The sequence below is a fragment of the Peromyscus californicus genome, unplaced genomic scaffold, assembly GCF_007827085.1.
Source record: "Peromyscus californicus insignis strain IS unplaced genomic scaffold, ASM782708v3 Scaffold_12__1_contigs__length_115047231, whole genome shotgun sequence".
Taxonomy (NCBI): domain Eukaryota; kingdom Metazoa; phylum Chordata; class Mammalia; order Rodentia; family Cricetidae; genus Peromyscus; species Peromyscus californicus.
The window spans coordinates 2135595-2155349 of record NW_026294413.1 but is presented as its reverse complement, the minus strand read 5'-3'; the positions used below and the strand labels follow the sequence as shown (position 1 = coordinate 2155349).

The following is a 19755-nucleotide window of genomic DNA, read 5'->3' as shown; positions in this document are numbered from 1 at the left end:
CCACAATCTTCCCCAAAACATCGTCAGGTCTGTCAGAGCAACACCCCTCTACACTGGTACCTATGCCTGTATTAGTCAAGGTTCTCTTGCCTCAAGATCTGGATCCCAGGTGTGCCTTCCATTTCTGGCTTATAGTTCAGTACAGATATAGTCAAGGTGACAACCAAGAGTGGCCATCACAGTCATTAAAGGTACTTCTTTGACATTTCTGTCCAAGGCATTTGAGGGTATGAAAATGAGTCAGGTGTGAGTTCTGCGCCTCAACCTTTCACAGCTATGCTGCAAAGAATAGGTAAGTGGTTTAAATTCAGAAAAGAAATCATTGTGAGACATCAGATTTTCTCTAAATGAAGATTAAACAAAAACTTCCGCTTAGATGTTCATGTTAGAGAAGAGAGTGTAGAACAGCCCACTACTTCTTGTTTCCCTGAGTTTTTTTTTTTTTGATCTTACCTCCTCCCTTTCCCTTTACCAACAATGCCGTTCCTCTGCTAAGCCTGACTCCATGGTGCTGCCAAGCATGCTGCCTCCCTGTGTCATGCTTTCCGCACTCTGCTCACTGCACAGTGTGTCTCTCCCTGCCTTTTCCAGCTCAAAGTCATTGTCTATGTGTTAACTTTTCTGTATCTTTCTACTGAGGTGGATGTTTTCTGTCAAATTCTAGAATACTAAAAAAATGAAAAATAAAAATTTTCTTACTGGGTATACTATCCTCTATATTATGTTAAAATTGTTTTCTGTTTTAATCTCTCATTGCTGAAGTCTTGGTTTTTATCATTCTCTGCTTCCTCTTTATCTGTTCTTATGATTCCAACATAGTAAGTTCATTGAGCATTAAACATTATTGAAGACCTAAGATTATGAGTTAAAAGATACTCATCCTGCAAAAGAGCTTTCTTCCCATCACAGAAAGATGGGTTGTACCCAAAAGACGGATGGTATTTTTCCTTGCACTGGAATTTTGTAGCTCATAACTAAGGAGCCTTTTTCCTTTTGTGTGTGTGTCAGGGCAAGATTCATATTTGGCATACAATTTCTATGACATTAAATATGGTCCCATTGGAGCTTACCATTTAAGATGTGTGGGTGGAAGTTTCCAGTCCCAACCACCCAGTACCAAATAACTACTCTGAGGCTTATATTAATTATAAATGTTCAGCCAATAGCTCAGGCTTATTATTAACTAGCTCTTACATTTTAAGTTAACCTGGATTCTTTATTTATACTCTGCCATGTGATAGTACATTTATTGGCATGGCACATTTATCTCCTGCTCCCTCTGAGTCTGCTGGCAACTCCTGACTCTGCCTACACAGATGCTTTTTTAAGAATATCTGGTCCTGTTGGTGAGTGCCATAGAATACAGCACAAAGGGAATTGACTGTAGGTTATGGTATATTGTGGAAACATTGCTTGTGTGATGATTTTTTTTAAAATTTATTTTTTATGTATACAGCGTGTATGACTGCAGGCCAGAAGAAGGCACCAGATCTCATGATAGATGGTCGTGAGCCACCACGTGGTTGCTGGGAATTGAACTCAGGACCTCTGGAAGAGCAGTCAGTGCTCTTAATCTCTGAGCCATCTCTCCAGCCCCATGAGCCATCTCTCCAGCCCCAATTTTTTTTTTTTTTAATATCCTTAGAAATTGACTAACTTCAGTGCCATTGTGGTGGATTGCCACATTGGTGACAATTTTTGGTGAGAAAGACTAGCAGATTTTAAATCTGTGTGTGTGTGTGTGTGTGCTTGCGCGCGCGTGCGTGCGTGCGTGCGTGCGTGCGTGCGTGTGTGTGTGTGTGTGTGTGTGTGTGTGTGTGTGTGTGTTAGAATCCAGGACCTTTTGCATGCTAGGCATGTACTCTGTGGATGAGCTGTACTCTCAGAGTCTAATATCTGTATTTTTAGTTTGATACTCTGACCTTCTTTTTGGAGTAAAATACCTTGTGTTTGGAATTTAATCAAATATGGAGATTTTCATTGATTTTGGATTTTATTTATTGCCAAAGTCCAATGTAATTTTTTAATAGAATAAACATTTTTGCTTTCTAATTCAATATGTTTTATGTAATGTCTATACCTGAACTGCTTCAATATTTTCTGAATACATGATATGTATTTGTTTTAGATACTATGCGATTGCTGAGCACAGTGGTATATGATTTGAATCCTAGCACTTGGGTGGCAGAGGCCAGTGTGTCTCTGTGAATTTGAGGCCAGCTTGGTATACATGGAGAGTTCTAGCCCAGGGCCACATAATGAGATCGTAAGAGATGATGGCTGTATGTTGATATCTATATTAAATCTTGAAATATAATGACATGGTTTCTGATTCTTGTCCTAAACTTTATAAAATAATCTAGAAACAAACACTGTGGACCACATAGAAAATGGAGCATGTTTCAACTATAAATATAATTCATTTAAATTTTCCTTACTTTGTTTAAAACTCTTGTCTTTGGCTAGAAGAGTCAAATAAAATCATCTCATTTGAACATGCATTTCATCCTTTTTCTCTCATTGGCATTTCTGATTTATTTGCCTCAGACATTATATGCAGATTCTGGTTGTTCCTTATCGATAAATAAAGGCAGAAATATTTTTAATCCTTCACATCAGGGCTTTCAGTTGTTCTTGGTGTGCTCTCTTTGACAAGAGAAGTTGCTGAGTTAAGATTTGAAATTCTGGAAGTCAATGTAGAAAGGTCATTTTCAGAATTATCTCCTGTTTTCATGTTGTTATGTTAATTTTAATACTATTTTATAGTAACTCTCTTTTCTGTTAAAATTGATTTTTTTAAATTGATGTATTTGTATCTAATCCCTAAGCTTAGAATTCAGTAAGAAAGATTTTCAAGTGAAAGTAGTAAGTTGAAGATTTCATTGGATTAAATGAAGTAACATTAATTATCACTTTTCCATGTGGCTGGTGATTCTTCCTGGCCAGCCCCACGTTCATTCTAAAATTAAGCTTTTAAGTGCATGCTGTCTAAAACCGGCAGAGAAGCAGAAATAATGAGATGACACTGGGCCTTTGTTTTGGACTGGACTTTATCTAAGAATATTATTAGTTCCAGAGGCACTGGTTGTAGACAGTGTTTGGCATACTGGTGTGTCAGGGAGAGGGTGTGATTTTCTGTGCGTTTGTCTACGCAGCATTCCTGTGGTGCAACTGTTCGGTCTGCATGTTCTTAGCTTCTCTTCTCAGTTCTTCACACAGTAGTGGGTTGTTTGTAGATGTTAAGAGAAATAAGAACACATTATAGGCTACAAAGAATGTGTTGCATTTCTTAACCACAATGTTTTATTTATAAGGAATTGTTTTGACTAATTAATGACAGCTTTTACATATGTCATTGCTGATAAGAATGCCATAGTTTAGAGAAAATATGTTGAGTGTGAAAACAGAATTGATTATATTCCTGCAATCATTATGTGAATGGTAGTACATTGCATTAGTGAAGCATAGATGGTCTCAGTGTTTGGAATTAACTTACAGTGAAATAATGTTAGAAGGCTCAGTTGGTCTTAGTACTGCTGAAATACAAACTTAAAATTAGTTTAAAACAATTGCTGAAGCTGGGTGGTTGATACCTACCCAGGGATCCATTATAGTGTAAAGTCTAGTTTTGATTGTGTCTGAAGTTTTTCATTTAAGAAAATTTATAAAAGGAACCAGTGTGTTTTCATGTCTTCTGTTCTGGGCTGCCAGACTGGCACAGGAGATATGAGATTCAGCAGTAACTCATTTTGAGCTTGGAGATGTTAATACTCTCTTCCATATCCAGTACCAGGTCGTTTTAATCACTGTCTTTGCTATGCTCTCCTGTTGTTAAAGATGTAAGTTTCACTTACCTTCATCCTTTATATGTTCAGGAACAGAGAAAGAATACAGTGTTTTGTCATTTTTTAAAATTGCTAGTGAACAGAAACCAAATTAACTCAAACAGGATATGCTGTCTAAAGCCTTAGCTTTTTCAGCTCCAGTGTGTCATTTTTGACTGAACATTATTACCATTAGTGTGGGAGGAGATACAAAAGGAAATTGTCCTGTATGGTGTTAGCTCATACAATCATCCCCTCCCCCATACCCGGTTGTTAAAAAACTTTATGCAGCTGGGCATAGTGGTGCATGCTTGGAATTCTAGCACTCAGAAGGCTGAGGCAGGCAGACTGCTGAGAGTTCAAGGCTAGCCTGGGCTACATACATATATAGTGAGACAGTGTCTCAAAAGTCTAAGCAAGCAAGCAACAAACAACACACAGCAATGACACAATCCTAGAATTTAGTTTAAAGTAGTAAGCACTGAATCCCAGTATCCCGTGAAAACACGTGTGCTTCACACCCATGCCAGTAAAATGCTTCTGCTGAGAGTCTTCTCCATGTTGCTACAATGTGTGCTTGGATTAAAACAAAGAAAATTATCATCATCTACAGGGCCAGTTAGTTGCCACATACAAAAATATTGGATTTTGATTCATTTGTGTTTTATAATAATAGAATAAAATTTTGAGATATGTAGTCCTTATGTTTTTTTTCATATTACGTTATTCTTATTCTTTGGTCGCACAGAATAGCTATTAACTCTTGAAGCATTTGAGAAAAACTGATGTAATAGAATTAGCAGTACCTCCTAGTAATGATACATCAGAGATTCAGAGAGAGAGAGAGAGAGAGAGAGAGAGAATGTATTTTCCAGGAAGCAAACAGGTAAGATGACTTGAATTCCCCTAGCAAAGGTTAAGAATGTTTGTGGAATGCTTCAGTGGGTAACAAAATGGTAAAGAGACCATTATTTCATTTACTTAAGCTCCATCCTGGGGAATTGGGTAGAGAGCAGGAAACCAGTGTGCATTGGTGCTAGCCCCTGAGAGGGACCTACTGGGCTGTGTCTCAGGCCTGCAGACCCGTGCACCTTCCCAGGTTGGCCAGGTGCTCTTGGTTGAACCCAACCAGTGAGATTGAGTCCAGTGAGAGGACACTTGTAGAACACATCAGGAAATGCACATTTAGTGTTCACAGGGAGGCAGGATAAACAAGTGTAGGCCTGGTCCCCAAGGCTTAGAAAGAGGTCCCAGTTGAGTTTTGCTGGCACTTACCTCACTTCCCAGTGCAGCTATGGGACCCCCAAACTTTCTCTTCGGGTTGTATTTCCAGGGTTCCACTTGCTTTCCTGGGCTACAGTGTTACAGGTCATTCTGTATCAGGAGAGGCATGGACAAAGCCTGTGCTGTTCTGGACAATTCCTTCTCTATGGAATGCTTCATTCTTGGTACATGCTGTTGGAAATTTTTAGACAAGACAGGGGAGAACTGGGTCAGCCACAAAGATTCAGGGACCTGCCCTGACCTAGGAGGGTGGCACTGGTTAGAGTGCTGACACTATCCATAGCAGTGATGACAGGCAGGACCTGCGCTCTTGTGGAGTTCTTCTGCAGTATGGAGGGTTAATAATGCATTAGAACTAGACACTATGAGTGCTGTGAAGAAAATTGAAGTGGGTTATGTTGGCCTCAGTGTGTCCTAGGTCCCTTGGGGGCCTTTGTGGTCCTGCTGGATCCTGCAGTGAAAACTTTGTGGTAGAAGTTTCCCCCTCATCCTCTTCAGGATTGGGCAGCAGGCTTTTCTAGTGTCTACATGACCTCGATCACAACAGATCTAATGCAGAAGCCAAATAAGAATCCAGGTGTCTTCTGTTAAGCCAGATGTTAAAAAGATTTGCAAAAATGCAAAACATTTCCACTTTTACTAATGAGTTTGTCTTAAAATGTTATTTTTAACTGTTAGCATTAAGATGGCTTTTTTCCCCCCAGTTTTTTGTGACAGGGCTTCTCTGTGTAGCTTTGGCGCCTTTCCAGGAACTCACTCTGCAGCCCAGACTGGCCTCAAACTCACAGAGATCCTCCTGCCTCTGCCTCCCGAGTGCTGGGTACGCTACCACCTCTCAGTCGGCTATTCTTTTTATTCTATTTATTTATTTATCTGGTTTCTCTTTGTAGCCTTAGCTGTCCTGGAACTTGATCTGTAGACCAGACTAGTGTTTAACTCAGAGATCCACCTGCCTCTGCCTCCTAAGTGCTGGGATTAAAGGAATGCACCACCATCACTCAGCTGTGCTATTATTCTTTTTAAATAAATACAATTTTAATATTTAAAAAATTTCAATTAGGTAAATATTGATGCCACTTGCAGGAACCAGAGCATGCTGACATTGTCAGGTTTTAAAATCAAAAAGTGATTCTGAGCTCCCATAGTCTGATAGGTGCTGTGCCAAATTCCTGAGTGGCCCTGTAGGCCCGATGCTGAGGAGATTCTTCCCAGAGAGGGCAGCCACTGAGCTGAGGTGTGAGGGAGGCATCGGCAGAGGGAGCAACCATCTCTCACTGCTCTTCCTCAGCCTGCACCCACTTTATTTTGGGGCCTCATTATCATTACTCATCTAACAGTTCCTGTTGTTGACTATTGTACTCACTGGTCATTAGTAACTCTTTACCTTGTAATAAAATTGCTTATACGTGTCCCTCAAAATGATAGACTTTTGGAGAGTTAATCTCTCTGCTACTCACATCAAACTAATTAACAACTTATTTGAAAGAGTTTAATAATGCATGTGATCTATATTTCCTATTAAATCATTTTTGCCTGAAAAACAATAACATTTTTTTTTACATATGACTTTCAATATGAGAGTGTTGCCTGCCATTCCTATTTGTTAATTGTTAAATTTGCCTTATGAGGCTTTGTACCTTTGAGTTTTAATTTGACCCATATTTCTTATTACATTTATTTACTGTGTGTGCCGAAGTGTGCACGTGTTGTGGGAATTCCGCCATTCGGCCAATAACCAATTGGATGGAGAGGGTTTTTTGTTTGTTTGTGTTTTGCCTTATGGGCGTGGTCTTCTTGGACGCCCTTAAAACTGTGGAGCCAGGTCGCGCTCGCTCTCTTGGGTGGTGGGAGCAAGTGGAGAAGCTGGCTTGCAGTTCCTTCCATCACCGGTGGGCTCAATGGTAGGATGGAAACAGCTGAATCAGCGGCGGCATCTCAGCTCTGTTCTGTGTCGTGGGAGTACCTTATAGATTTTATTCCTTAACAAATCTTACCTGGTCCCATACCTCAGCGTCGTGCTTTACGCTTGTTGTCATAGGACAGCTTGTGGGAGAACAAGGGTTCTTTCCTACCGCTGTGTGAGTCTCAAGGATTGAACTCAGATTGTCATGCTTGCTGGCTAATGTCTTAACCTACTGAGCCATCTCATAGGTCATAAGGAACCCATATTTGTTAGTGTATAAATACTCTTTATTTCATAAAGAAATTATCATTCTTGCTGCCCTCACTGTATCATAACATTTAAAGGCAATAGTAAATTAAAAAGTGAATTGTAGAGAAAGACAAACAGGCAATAATGAGGTCATATAAAACAACAAGGTTGATTGTACTCATGGTACAACTGATAAGTCTTTTTCCCTTCAGATCTGTAACTTCTTTGAGTGTTTTGTGCCAGGCACCGGTTCAAGCACCCAGCATGCACAAACTAGTTTGCTTTCCATAACAGCGCAGTGGGTGGGTATGATATTTTTTCTTTATAGGTGAAGAAGCAGAAGTTGCTCAAGGTCACACAATCATTCTCTTATATGTAGTTACCAGACTGAGACCTCCAAAGAAGTGTGTAATGTGTAGCCCAGAACAAAGCCAAGTGCCTCCAGCTCTCGCTTGTTCTCACCTCATCGCCCTTCTTCTGTACACTATGCTCAGCCTCATGATGTCCCTAGTCACGTTCTACAGACCTGTCTGTAAGAGTTACATCATCTTCTAGAAGGCTGGAAGTGGGAGACAGAGCAGAAGAGAGGATGAGAAGCACACAGAGCAGTGAGAAGACCTGGGGGTGTTCTCCTGCAGTTTGTGTGGCACCTGTATCAGTAACCAAGACAGCACGTGTTGGAGAAACTGGCTCCTTACATGTCTCAGCCAGTATTGTTAGCAGCTTCATGATGGCTGTTCTAGCATCTAGTGGAAGTCAGAAAGAGCAACAAGGGATGGAGAGCTGCAGATTCTGGAAGTTAGCAGACAAGGAGTAAATGGTGGAAAGACTGTCTGTGAGTAGCTGAAAACAAACTGGGACTCAGAAATCCGTGGGCTAGAGGAAGCTGATGTCTCTGTCACCTCAGGAAGTGACTAAACAAGGTGCACAATTCCTTCATGGTGAAGGGAAGTCACAGTTCCTGAGCTCCTGGTGTCACATGGGTATGCTTCTGTGCCCTTGGCTTTTGGTCTCTTCTATGTCTTTTCAGTGCTGGGACTGGAACCTAGGGACTTGGGGTTGCTAAGCAAAGTCTCGACCACTGTCCTAAATTGCCAATCCCACATGCATCTGTGTGGTATTGTATTCCCCCAAATATTGTGCATGCTAATAAACTTATCTGGGGTCAGAGACAGAGCAGCCACAATATTAAACATGAGGATAGGCAGTGGTAGCACACGCCTTTAATCCTAGCATTCCAGAGGCAGAAATACATGTGTTCAAGGATACAGCCAGGCATGGTGACACACGCCTTTAATCCCAGGGAGTGATGGTAGAAAGCAGAAAGATATATAAGGCGTGAGGACCAGAAACTAGCAGCATTTGGCTGGTTAAGCTTTCAGGCTTTGGGGGAACACAGTTCAGCTGAGATTCATTCTGGATGAGGACTCAGAGGCTTCCAGTCTGAGGAAACAGGACCAGCTGAGGAATTGGCAAGGTGAGATGGCTGTGGCTTGTTCTGTCTCTCTGACCTTCCAGTGTTCACCCCAATAACTGGCCTTGGGTTTGATCTTATTAATAAGACTCTCTAAGATTCATGCTACACATCTGAGTAAGAGGAGCAGGTGATAGTTATGGTCTCTGATGGGAGAAGGGTTAAGGCTTCCAGTGTACTAATGATTCTCTTTTTTGGAGAACTATTAAACAGGATATACAAAGTGGTTTCATATATGCTTTAAAAATCTATATAGGTACCCTACAGTATCATTATCTCTGTTTTGTAGATAATGAAATATTTATAGAGGTAGAACAGGTTTTAGAGTTTATTTTACGGTGTATGTGGGGAGGTATATGGGCACATGTGTAGGTTGAAGGACAACTTGTGGAAGTTGCTGTTCTCCTGCCACATGGGTTCTGGGGTTCAAACTGAGATTATCATCCTCGGTAGCAAGCATCTTTCCTCATGAGCTATCTTGCTGGCCATATAAAACAATTTCTTAGTCATATACTACTAGATCGGAAAGCCTGATACTAACAAGAGGAAATAGCCAGGTTTTTAGTATTTTCTTGTACAATATTTGTAATAATTACATTTTTTGGAGCTTTAAGAGTCTTGTGCTTTTTAAGTCATCAGAAAAAGAAAAATTCACTAGTAATATGAATATCTGCTTTTATCCATAGTATTCTTAAAAATCACACATGCTAATGACACCTTTCATTAAAACTTTATTATAAAAATCATTTATTAAAAATGTCAACACTAGCTGGGTGGTGGTGGCACACACCTTTAATCCCAGCACTTGGGAGGCCGTGGCAGGCAGATTTCTGTGATTTCAAAGCCAACCTGTTCTACAGATCAAGTTCCAGGACAGCCAGGCAGGACTGCACAGAGAAACCTTGTCTTGAAAAACAAAACAAAACAAAAACCAGAAAAACAAACAAACAAAAAACCCCAAAAAAATCAACCCTAGGGTTGTGATTGGAGCTGGGTGGCAGGATATTTGTTTAGCATGTACCCAGCCCTGGACTCCACCCACAGCTCTACTGAAAAAGGAAAGTTTGTACCAGCTGTCTGCTTATCTCAGTTCTGATTTTTTTCCAATGTAAATTGCAGATTTGATTATGGTAATTAGGTTGTCATCTTACATTCTTTGTTCCAGTAAATGTGTCCCTGCCCAATTAGGTCAAATATTTATTTGTTTTGATGCTTAAATCTAACTGTTAAGTCTAATACTTAACAGTTCTTTGAAGAACGTGTTTTTAAACCTCTCAGAATCTTGCTGTGTTCTTGAGGAGTTTATATCAGTAAGTTCATAGTTGATAGCCTGAGTTACTGAGTAAACCAAAAGGTGGGTACTTTGCTTCTGGGTCTCCCCTCCTCCACATAACCAGACACTCCATCTTCATGCTTAAGAAACAACTTTGGTTAGGGGAAAAATGCTAACTTTCCAACAAGTTTCACAATTTGTAAAACTGTCCTATTTTTAAAAACATTGATGTGTTGTGTGTGTGCCTGCTTGTCTGTGTGTGCACTATGTATGTTCAGGTGCCCACAGAAGCCATAAGGGTGTTGGATACCCTGAAACTGTAGTTTCGGACCTTTGTGAGCTTCTTGATGTAGGTTCTGGGAACTGAACCCTGGTTCTCTGATAGAGTAAGAAGTGCTCTTAACTGCTGAACCATCTCTCCAACTCCATGTTTCATGGATCTTAACTGAAGCCAACCACATGTACAGTGGTGTTGTGTACAGTGTTTTTAGCCACTGCAATGTGAAAATTTCATGCTTGTCTCTGATTATTCAGAGTGGCAGCAGTGTTGTTGTGTTACTGTTTTGCAGCCACTTTTAATTGATGTTGAATCATGCACACAGGGTAAGTAAAAAGGTTGTAGGCATCGAGTGAGCATTTTCCCTTTAATGTGCTCATTAGTGGTGGCAAGCCCAGGTTTCAGCACATGTCAGTAATTTACATTCCATTGCTCAGAGGCTGCTCTGTTCTGCAATAGCTTCTAAACCTGATGAATATATATTAGAAATAAACAGAGTAGAGGAGCTGAGAGCCAAGTACCCTGCCAGGCCTTGCAGTGTGTGCTGAAGCTTGCCGTGGATCTCTGATTAGCATTGCAGGAAGCAGGATGAAAGTGAAAAGAAAGTGGCTGAGGCTGGACTCCTGCTTCAGGCTCCTTTCCGTGGCTACCTCTCCATTTCATCTTCCTCAAATGCTTTTTGGTGCCAGGCTTTCTGGGAAGCGAGAATACTGTTGACTATACATGGGACGTGAACCTGCCCAGGATCCTCCTGCTTCCAAGCTATTCAGCTCAGTTGACTGTTTCCAAAGTTAAGGGCTTGCTAGCCTTTGAATGTCATAGGTTTTGGATGACTACTTGGGACCATTGTGGGAATTATTCATGGGATTCATTCCTTGATTGCTGATGGCTGTTGGAGGCTTGCATCGGTCAGTAAAGGAGAACTGGCTTCCAAGGCTGTGGTCTGTGTTGTCAGACATAGGGATAGGTTGCTTACTGATGTCACTACAATGGTGCATTAAAAACTTGATATTTTATAATGAAGTGTCTTTGAGACATGGGTTTTTATTGCAGGTTACTTTGTGACAAGATGGTGTTGTGAAAATACACTAGCTCATCTGTCTTGAGAATATTATGGTTCTTTATATATTTAAATTATTTTAATATCAGAACTTTGGTTTATTACAAGAAAGTGAGTTTTAATGTTATCAGTTATGTATATGTGTATTCATCATACTTTGTCTATGTATTTGTGTACTTATTTTTATAGTGCTAGCCCAAACATCCTGTTTAAGAAGTTTGTTCAGGTGCTCGCTTCGGCAGCACATAGACTAAAATTGGAACGATACAGAGAAGATTAGCATGGCCCCTGCGCAAGGATGACATGCAAATTCGTGAAGCGTTCCATATTTTTAGAACAAGGGAATCTGTGGCTGATATGTAGAACTGAATTGTATTGCAAAATAAAAATAAATAAAAAAAAAAGAAGTTTGTTCAGGGACTGTATAGACAGCTCAGTAATTAAGAGCACTTATTGCTCTGGCTGAGGACCTGGGTTCAGTTCCCAGCACCCACACTGGGCAGCTCACTGCTGCCTTCAATTCTAGTTCCAGGGGTTCTGATATCCTCTTCTGGCTTCCACAGGAGCCTGTATGCATGTGGTGTACATACAGGTAAGTAGGCACACACACATATACATAGAATGAAAATAAATATTAAAAAATTGTTCAGAACTCATGGTTATAATCTAAAGTCAATGAATTTGTACCACATAATATTGAAGAGTGTCTATATTCAAGTCAGATTGTTGATGACAAGTTATATGTGACTTGGCCCTCGGATCATTTTATGAAGGCATGTTAAGCAAGCTCATTAGTTCTTATGTTAGTTTTTGTTGAGTATAGTTTTGATAGTGGAACAATGTGTTTTGCAAACTTTCTTATGTAAGAAGATAAAAATGCAGATCTTGAGAATATTAGTTTATTAACGTTTTTATCATGTAACCTTTGTAAAAATGTGATAGTAAATTAGACTTTGAGATAACCACTTGAAACTATTCATTTAGGATGCTTGCCAGATTAAAGCCACATGAATTAAGTTGTGGAAAATCACTTTCCAAGTTGTGGAATTTCAGAAACTTTGAATATTTAACTGTCCAAACTGTCATCTATGTAAGTTCAGTGTCCACATTGAGTTAAAAAAAAAATGGTAAGTTTCTCAGTCAGTTAGAACTGAAAGAGACATCTGCTTTTAATTGGTGTTTTATTTTCTTCCCAGTCAGTAAAAATTTGGTAAGACATGAATTATCAAATTCTGCAGTGCTAAGCAACTTGTCAGCTGTCAGTGAGGCTCCTTCCAGCCGCTGTGCAGAGGGAGGTGAGGGGCTGACTCATCTAACAGAGTTCTGATCACAGGTTTGGAGGACCTTGCCACTCTGCAGTGTCATCAGTTGTAGATTGTGATTCCTGGCGCTTCTCTTGCAGAATGAACATTTGACTAGGGTTAGGGAAGCCTTCTCTGTAGGTAATAGGTCATGTGAGGCAGCATGGCGGCATCTTCTGCTTCTGCAGTTGATTACTTTTATAGTAAATATACTAGTTAAATTCTTTGTGGTGAAAGTTTGCGCCATTTGAAATGAGCTTCACGTTCTGGTCTTATGTACATGGTCTTCCTATGTGGAGGAGGGCTGTCTGACTCCTGGAGTGGGAAGGTTTGCATGGCCCCCGCTGGAAAAGAAAATGGTTCTTTCTGTTTTTACCATTTACACACATCAAATGTAAGGATAAAGGACTCGGTTCCCTTGAGACTCCGGACATTTTTAGAACCAAGAAAGACTGAAAATATTGCTGCTATATGGATTACATTCTAGTTTTCTAGTTATCAAAACTGGAACATGACAAAAAAAAACTCTTGAAAGTCTTTGAAAATAAAGACATAATAACTCTCCTAACTGTTTGTATGAGAGTGGAGTTTCTCTTTTTCATGTTGAATGGTGTTATATATTTGGGGTAGAGTCATGTTTTAAAGGGAGTTCAGTCTTGTATCAATGTTTTTTGAGATTAGTCTTTTAGTATTAATGGATTTCAGTTACATCCTGTTTGTTTCTTTTTTTCCTTTCTGTCTATGTATGAATACCCGATCAATACATTTTGCCGCCAGGAAAATTATTGAGTTATATAATTTGATTAAAGAAATCTCTGCCAGCTGGATGGTAGAGGCAAGTGGATCTCTGAGTTTGAGGCTACCCTGTCTCAAAAAAAAAAAAAAAAAATCTGTGCTGTATGTTTACATGTAGGTTGTATGGGTTTTATTTCAGCTTATAAAGCATAAAAAAAGTGGGTGCTTGGAAAATAAGCCCAATGTTGGATGCATGATTGATAAATGGCATACTAAATGTAAGGGCCAAGTTGAGTTGTTTTTACACAGTTAGGAAAACAAATGAAATGCAATAAATTTAGAACTTTTAGTTAAACTATACAGAATACTTTTCCTAGTCATTTCAGTACTTGATAACGTCAAGGCTTATGGCCCTTGTACATTTTCCAAATGATGTGCTTCTCAATACATAAGGACTTAATTTACTCCCTGTCAACAAGCCCCAAGGTGGTTTTTAATAATTGTGAAATTGTGCCTCAGTACTGCCTGCTACTGCTGATGCTGTGAGCACCAAGTTGGAGGGAGGTGGATTCTCATGGCAGTTCTCATAGCCAGTGCTGGGGTGGGTGGTTTTGTTTGGGATCTAGAGTAACTGTTTTATCTAAGACATTTTTTTTCTTTGAACCATACTTTAATGCCTCTTTATTAAAAATAATTTATAGACAAGACAGCCATATTTCTTTTAATTAAACTTGTTTTTATATACGTGATCTTTATAATTTTATATAAAATTAATACAGTTAAATATTTGTACCTTAAGAACCCTATTACATTAGTTACTACTGTTGATAGGTTTGGTCTTATAAGTAATGCAATTTATATGCTTATGAATACTATTAGCTGAAATATGTGTTCTCTGAAGTCAAGGTGCTCACAGTGACTTTCATTCCTGCCTTCCGTGGTGCTGTGTTCTCACTGGAGAAACTGATAACATCTGTGTTTCTCTGCAAGAAGATTGAAACTGACTGTTAGTATTTGAATACCTGTGTAAGTGGCCATCTGACTGCATTGTGGTCATGTAGGGCAGTGAAGGCCTGCTGTCCTGGGTTGCTAAACATTCTTCTGGTTTCTATTCAGTTTAGTCAGGAATGCTTGACTTTCTACTTTCATTTGTGCTTTCTTTGTCTTTTTTGCATTTAATTTCTGTTGTTAAATTACCATGCTTTCTTTATTGTGTGATCTTGACACTGTAATGATCTACTGGATCAGGGATTACTGCCTGACCTGAAACAGTGTGGTGGTTTGAATGAAAATGGACCCCCGTAGGCCTATAAGGAGTGGCACTATTAGGAGGTATGGCCTTGTTGGAGTAGGTATGGCCTTGTTGGAGGAAGTGTGTCACTGAGGGTGGGCTTTGAGGTTTCAGAAGCTAAAGCCAGGCCCAGTGTTACTCTCTCTTCCTGTTGCCTGCTGATCCAGATGTGGAACTCTCAGCTACTTCTCTAGCACCGTGACTGCCTGAGTGCCACTATGCTTCCCACCATGGTGATACTGGACTGACCCTCTGAACCTGTAAGCAAGCCCCAATTTAATTTTTTCCTTTATAAGAGTCATTGTAGTCATGGTGTCTCTTCACAGCAATAGAAACCCTAAGACAGACAGTGATCTGTAGAAGGGACTTGCCAATTGTGTGTGCGTGTGCGTGTGTGTGTGTGTACGTGTGCGCGCTTTTAGTGAGGATTGGGATAGAGCAGAGTTAGAGTGGGCAGCAGTGGTGGAGAAGGTTGGAGATGGGCAGCAGTGGTGGAGAAGGCTGGAGATGGGTCAGTGGTGGAGGAGGCTGGAGATGGGTCAGTGGTGGAGAAGGAGGCTGGAGATGGGTCAGTGGTGGAGGAGGCTGGAGATGGGTCAGTGGTGGAGAAGGAGGCTGGAGATAGGTCAGTGGTGGAGAAGGTTGGAGATGGGTCAGTGGTGGAGAAGGTTGGAGATGAGGCAACAGTAGTGGTAAGTGTTGATATGGGTGTGCAGGAAAAGCACCCATACATTTTAAAAATAGAGACCAAAATTTTTTCTTCAAGGGCACTTACTTGTGGTTTTACATTTCATTCTTTCTGTAATAACACACTTTGGGGATAGAAAGAACGTTCAGTCACGAATCTTTAGTTAGAAGTTTTTAGAAACCCAGGACTTAAAGTACAGCAACTGTGCTTATTACAGGACCAATGTTGGGTCAGTGAGCTACCTTTGATGCTGCTGCCTAGCAACCACAGCTCTCGGTATTTAGTCCGTGGGATTTGAGGAAACTAAGAAGACAAGGGTAGCTTGGCTTGAGGAAAGTTGTGGAAACAGAACAGTCAGCTCTTAGTACATGTTGGTGTCCATGTTTATTGTCTTTTTTTCTTTTCTTTCAGAAAGGAGCTCACTATGTAGCCCTGGCTGGCCTGGAACATACTGTGTAGACCAGGCTGGCTTTGTATTTGATGGGGCTGGAATTCAGGCAGGTGCCACAATTGCTGCTCTTAACCATGACACTTTCTTTTATGCAAGGATAAAGTTAAGATGTTTACTATGGAGAGTCTCTTGACCTGGGCAGTGAGAGGAATGGGTGCTATCAGTCATGATTTTGGAAGGCTAGGTCAGGGCGAAGTCTAAATGGTGGCAAAACAGTTGAAAAGTACTTTGCTGAGATTAATATTTACTTTTAAAAGTAGTTGATAGAATAAGAAGCTCACTTGAGTAGATATGAAACCTACTTGTTTCTTCATTATTCACAAGACTCAATTTTAATGAAGGGAGAAGATTACTTTCTAAAATCTTGTTTAAGCAGGTTAGCATAGCAGAGGTATGTGTGTGAGTGTGTGTGAATGTGTGTGTGTGTGTGTGTGTGTGTGTGTGTGTGTGTGTGTGTGAGAGAGAGAGAGAGGAGAGAGAGAGAGAGAGAGAGAGAGAGAGAGAGAGAGAGAGAGAGAGAGAGAGAGAGAGAATATGCCACAGTGTATATGTGGAGATCAGAAGACAACTTTGTGGAGTTATTTTCTCCTTTCACCTTTAAGTGGATTCAGGGATCAGAGTCAGGTCATTGGGCTCAGGTGGCAAGTTCTTTTATGAGCTGAGTCTTCTATCTGGTTGTACTTTTTGAGAAAGAGAAATCCCAGGTGATCTGAAATACTAAATTCTGACAATATTTAATATTAACTGAAGGGAGAACTTCTTAGAAGTGGGTGTTGAGGAAATTTGTGCCTGGGAGGGAATCATCTTTGTCATGTATCTGTGCAGTTGATAGTTGGAATTGGAAGATGATGGGTTCACACAGAAGAGAGACTATCACAGACAACTTGAGTTAACTAACAAAATTTCCACCCACTTTTGCTTTATTCTATGTAGGGCTTCCTAACTAGCAGCACACTCAAGCTTCATGGTCATTTATTTTTTGTACATTGTCTTCTTGCAGGTTTGTGGACTGAATGAGGACCATAATGCATCTGTTTCTCTCTCTCTCTCTCTCTCTCTCTCTCTCTCTCTCTCTCTCTCTCTCTCTCTCTCTCTCTCTCTCACACACACACACACACACACACACACACACACACACACACACTGTTATGGAATCATTAGGATTAGCATGGCCTTGGCATGAATAGCTTGGCTGCTCTTGGTTGAATGGATGAGTGAATGGTGACATTAGTTAAGTAGATATTGCAGAAGTATAAAGTTGAAATCTGGTTGTTTTGGCACTTGATGAAGAGAGAGGAGGTCCTTACAAGTGAGCACTGGTTATGTGTTGCCTCTTCCTCATCCCCTGGAGAACCTTTTCATATTGTAGGAATGCACTTTGCTTATATACTTGTATGTTTGTGTTCTCATGCTTCTTTTACAAATCCTGTATGCCTCTCTCCCTAAAATATTGTCTCTTTTGTCAAGTGTTCCTTGATTGTCTGTTGGCCATGTCTGGTGTTTAACTTCTAGTGTTCGGACTACCCTTTACCCTGAGTTTTTATTGGCTGTTACAAACATTGTTTGATTAGGTTATAAACTCTTTGTGCAAAAGCCGTTTCTGTCTAAACCACAGAATGTTCATAGTGCAAAAGAACACTAACCTGGTGGGATGGTGGAATAACAGGTGTGTCCAAAGCTGGGCAAGACACATAGGGACACCTGATGTGTGCTTGTTTCCCTGTGATCTGCCTGTGGTCTTTAACTTCTTGCATAATTGCTTGCCACTCTATCAGTTGCCAAACAGGTTAGATGGTGTGACAAGGTAGCAAAGTCAGAGATAAAAACACTGATTTGTGGCTGTGTTCTGGTCTCTGGTCTCGGTCATTTTGTCAGGCTAGTGGATCATGGCTGCTATTTCATCCCAGAGTGTCTTTTTTTCCCTGGTGCTGCTGTTTTAGCCCCCTTCATTTTATCTAAAGATGCAATGAATGTCAAAGGTTTCCTTTAAATGAGTCATCACTGTGATTGTAGAGTAAACTTTTCATACAAAGTAGAATCTGATGAATGAAATATTACCTGTGTAAAATGGTGTTTAGGACAAAACCAGCCTCAGAACAGTCCCATGTAAATAGTGCTAAATACGGATCTGGCTGTGATGGCACATCCTCCTATTCTCCTTCTCCCCCCAGCACTTGTGGGGGAGAATTCAGGAGGATCAGGAGTTCAAGGCCATCCTTAGCTACATGGCAAATTTGAGGCCAAAGAGAACCCGCCTCAACAACAGTTATTAAATAAATATTATAGTTCTTGTTAGTAGCATTATAGCCCCCCTAAACTTAAAATAAGTTACCCATCTAACAGATAATCTCAGACCGAATCATTCTTCTATGTCTTTGTATTATTTTGGCTTCACTGCATCTTTGTTACTGAACAGAATAAAGAATGAAAGTAGCAGATAGTGGATTCTAGCAGTGTGAGAAATTACCATGCTGTTGCTCAGGGCAGTTAATTACAAACCAGGATCTCTGCTATTTTAGCATTCCACTCAACATCGAAAACAAGCCTTGTCACTAGGCTGTACTACAGCTCAGCAATGTGCAGCAAGCAGAACATCCCAACTATAGCTAGAAAGTGAAAGCACTTTCATAGTACATGACTTCTTTTCCTGTCCAGCAGTGGCATTGAAAACTTGAAGTGTTCTAGAAAGCAGTAAGTTAAGCAAGGTGTATGGAGGAAAAGTGATGTGGAGCAAATATTAAAAGAAATTTAGAAATGTTTTCAAAGGAAACAGAAAACAAACAACTCAGAGACTAGCATAGACTACTTTGAAAGCTATAAAATGAAATTTGATATCTAAAGTCTGGACTGATGACCAAAAGGTCTCTCACTTCTCCCCTGTGTCCTGGCCTCTCTGCCATCAGCTCCTTGTATTAATGTGAGGAACACCCGTGTTCACATCCTCTTATGCTAATCAAAGTGCTGTCAGATCAGTGTTTGTAAAATTGTTCACCCAAATTCATACTTTAAGTTATATTCTGAAATTAAACTAGAAAAATAATTTCATTACAAATAGCAACAATAATTTCTGTATTCCTGAGGCAATAAAAATAATTGAAACAAGGAGATATGAAAAAAGCTCATCTTAAATATCAAAACTTTAGAACAATTGTTTTCTAAGAGGTCTGAAAGGAAGAAATGACAGCTTCATACTCAGTAATTCCTAGAACCAGTCTGCATGAAAAGGACCTTAGCATCTCATATGGATGTTAAGTGTGAAGCCTTTTACTTCTATTTTATCATCTTAAAAGAAAACTGTTAACATTTCTAATTATATATTAAATTCAGGCTTTATCACTATATAGAATGAAAGTAAATATAATTTCTTAAAAATGCCAGGTAGATAGATGATACAAAAAACAATTCCATCTAAGATGATGTAGTGTGATTGCTAGTGGTGGTGGTTTGAATAGGTGTGGCCCCTAGAGAATCATGTGTTTGAATGCTTGACCCATAGGAAGTGGCACTATTAGGAGGTGTGGCCTTGTTGGAGAAGGTGTGGCCTTGTTGGAGGAAGTGTGTCACTGTGGAGGTGGACTTTGAGGTCTCTTATGCTCAAGCTACTCCCAGTGTGACACACAGCCTCCTTCTGCTGCCTGTGGACCAAGATGTAGAACTCTCAGCTCCTTCTCTAGCACCATGTCTGCCTGTACGCTGCCATGTCCTGTCATGATGATAATGGACTAAACCTCTGAAACTGTAAGCCAGCCCCCAAAATATTTTCCTTTATAAGAGTTGTTGTGGTTATGGTGTCTCTTCATATCAATAGAAACCCTAACTAAGACATCAATATTTATGGATATATTGTCTGTAATGCTCAAATATTAAACCAGAATCCTTTTCAAAGAGGGAGGCTAAAATTCACCCCACAGCCTGATGTTTTGTTAATTCCAACTTTCTTTATAT

The 19755-nt window shown here is 40.1% G+C and overlaps 1 protein-coding gene and 1 non-coding gene across 3 annotated transcripts in view; both read left to right on the top strand.

Moving 5' to 3' along the window:
• Window positions 1–19755, top strand: part of Pcca (propionyl-CoA carboxylase subunit alpha) — a 359494-nt gene that overhangs the window by 66331 nt on the left and 273408 nt on the right. The gene's annotated exons all lie outside the window — the stretch shown is intronic.
• LOC128108127 (U6 spliceosomal RNA) lies at window positions 11571–11677 on the top strand. Its single transcript, XR_008217335.1, has one exon. It is a non-coding gene; the product is annotated as a U6 spliceosomal RNA (small nuclear RNA).